The sequence below is a fragment of the Octopus bimaculoides genome, chromosome 22, assembly GCF_001194135.2.
Source record: "Octopus bimaculoides isolate UCB-OBI-ISO-001 chromosome 22, ASM119413v2, whole genome shotgun sequence".
Taxonomy (NCBI): domain Eukaryota; kingdom Metazoa; phylum Mollusca; class Cephalopoda; order Octopoda; family Octopodidae; genus Octopus; species Octopus bimaculoides.
Window position 1 is genome coordinate 33128198 of NC_069002.1, and position 2779 is coordinate 33130976.

The following is a 2779-nucleotide window of genomic DNA, read 5'->3' on the forward strand; positions in this document are numbered from 1 at the left end:
TATATATATATATATATATATTCATATATATTTATATATGCGTGTCTGTATATATATGCATATATATGATTATACATAGATTGTTGCACACAAATACATATACCATTTCGAGTAGAAACTTCCTGTGAGCGATGATAAGTGGAACTAATATTGCGAGATGGCTTCAGATCTACTACGGTGTGTCAATGATTCTTTCCCATCCCAGTTACGAAAAAGAAAACGGATATTATAATGTTGTGTGGAATAAAGAAAATGGTAAATCTAGTCGAGTTAAAGGTTCCTCATGCAGAGAACATGGACGCCGCTCGAAATATTGACTGTCATGTAAACTCTCCTCGAGGAATGTGAAGACGCAGGATGGGACGTGGAGCATTTTCCAGTCGAAGTCGTTTGTAGAGTATTTGCTGGACAGTGTATAAAACGACTGCTGTTATCTATCGTTAGGCCTAACTCATCGTAAAGCAAATACCACCATCAGTGGTGTCTAAACTACAGTGAAAAAGGCTAGCAACTGGATTTTCTTAAAAGATACGATGAGCGATGGATAGAAGAATATTAAGCTAAATCTGATAATCAGTTGATCTAGCAAGCGGGACATCATACCAATGGTGCCGTCGAGAAGTAAACCCCGAAACGGCTCGCATTCTCTCCGGATGATTCCATACACTTCCAGGCTTCCTGTGTACGGAGCCTTCGACTGGTAACACTTACAAGAGTGTGAAAATAAGTAACGCATGCGGGAGACCTAATATTGGTATGTGCGTCAAATTAATGCAGAATTTTTCACCTCTATAAATTCAGAGACGATGCAACCTGTAGTTAGCGCATCAGCAAAGAATCCGCTTTTGCATGAGTCTACCACAATTGACATTATTACAAGAGCCTTAGAATAATACTCACGCAAATATTAAAAATGATATATATTAAGAGAAGTCACTAACCACGAATTTATTCATAACAATACCAATCACTACTATTACAAACACAACAGGTCACTTTGAAGTCACTTGGTCACTTAACAGGATTCCACCAACATCCTACTACTCCCGCATTTTTATTATTCTTTCCCTTCTTTTCCTCCTCCTTCTTCTTCTTCTTCTTCTTCTTCTTCTTCTTCTTCTTCTTCTTCTTCTTCTTCTTCTTCTTCTTCTTCTTCTTCTTCTTCTTCTTCTTCTTCTTCTTCTTCTTCTTCTTCTTCTTCTCCTTCCTAAGTTACTACTGCTGCTTAAACAATCAAAACCAAGAACTCATATCACATATTAAGACTGCTACTACCTGCTACCTGTTGCCAAGCCCACACAAAAGTAAAGAGAGAGAGAGAGAGAGAGAGAGAGAGAGAGAGAGAGAGAGAGAGCGACAGACACAGAAAAAAGAAAATGTCCCTTACATTTGAAAACTATGGAAATATTTAAAAAATACATTTCATTTCATTTTTCCACAATTTATTTCTTTTCCATGCTTTAAGTTCAAAAAATGGCAGAGTACTAAAATTTTCTTCGTGATAAAATTATTTTACCATTTTTTACCTTGTGTTATTTTCCTTATACATATCAACTTGCGTGTTCCTTTTCTACACACACACACATATACAAACACATACACACACATATGTCAAAGAGTGTATATGTGTAACGCTTGGTACATAAGTGTGACTCTTGTGTGTGGGGCCTTGATGAATGCCAATAGGCATGAGAGTATACTAGCCTTTAGCCTTTATATATTCAATTCTCTATATTTAATACTCAATATTTCATATATTCAATAAAACATTCAACACTTCATTTCATTTTACTATTTATATTATATATTCCATATTCTATATCCCACATTAATTTTATAAGAATGTAAATAAAACATAAAAAAAACAGACAAAGTTGGAACTCTTTTAAATAATATATTCGTCTGTACACGATCATACAAAACCCTTCCTGTATTTTTCCTTTTCTCTCTCTCTCTCTTTTTCTCCCTCTCTTTCACTATATTTCACTTTCTATCACTTTCGCTCTCTATATTTCTCTATCTCTCTTCTTCACTCCCTTATATATATGTGTGTGTGTGTGTGTGTGTGTGTGTGTGTGTGTGTGTGTGTGTGCTAATATATACCCATATACACGCGCGCACAGGTGAATATGGACATACACACACACACACACACACAGAATGTACCTATTACCAGAGACATAAACTTAAGCATATGAAATGTACATTTCTCTGTAAGCCTCATAACACATTCTTGAGATGCAGTCATCAAAAGCAGCTGGTTTAAACCCACGTGCTAGCCATCACCAATCCATGTAACTCTCGTTTCATCCCATCGAGTATTAAGTCGCTCGATGGGATTCAAAGAGAGTTATCTCGCCTGGCCATTGGCGACTCTTGAACTGCAACGCTCACAAGCTCTCTCTCTCTCTTTTTCTCACTCTCTCTCTCTCTCCCGCTCCCACTCTCTATCCCCCCTCTCTCTCTCTTTCTCTCTCTCTCTCCATCTGTCTCTATTTGTCTCTCTCTCTCTCTTTCTCTCTCTCTCTCTTTCATTCTCTCTCTCTCTTTCTCTCTTTCTCTCTCTCTTTCTCTCTCTCTCTATTTCTCTCTCTCTCTCTTTCTCTCTTTCTCTCACTATCTCTCTCTCCTTATCTCTCTCTCCTTATCTCTCTCTCTCCCTCTGTCTGTCTGTCTGTCTGTCTGTCTGTCTGTCTGTCCGTCTCTCTCTCTCTCTCTCTCTCTATCCCTCTCTCTCTCTCTCTATCCCTCTCTCTCTCTATATATTTCTCTTTCTATC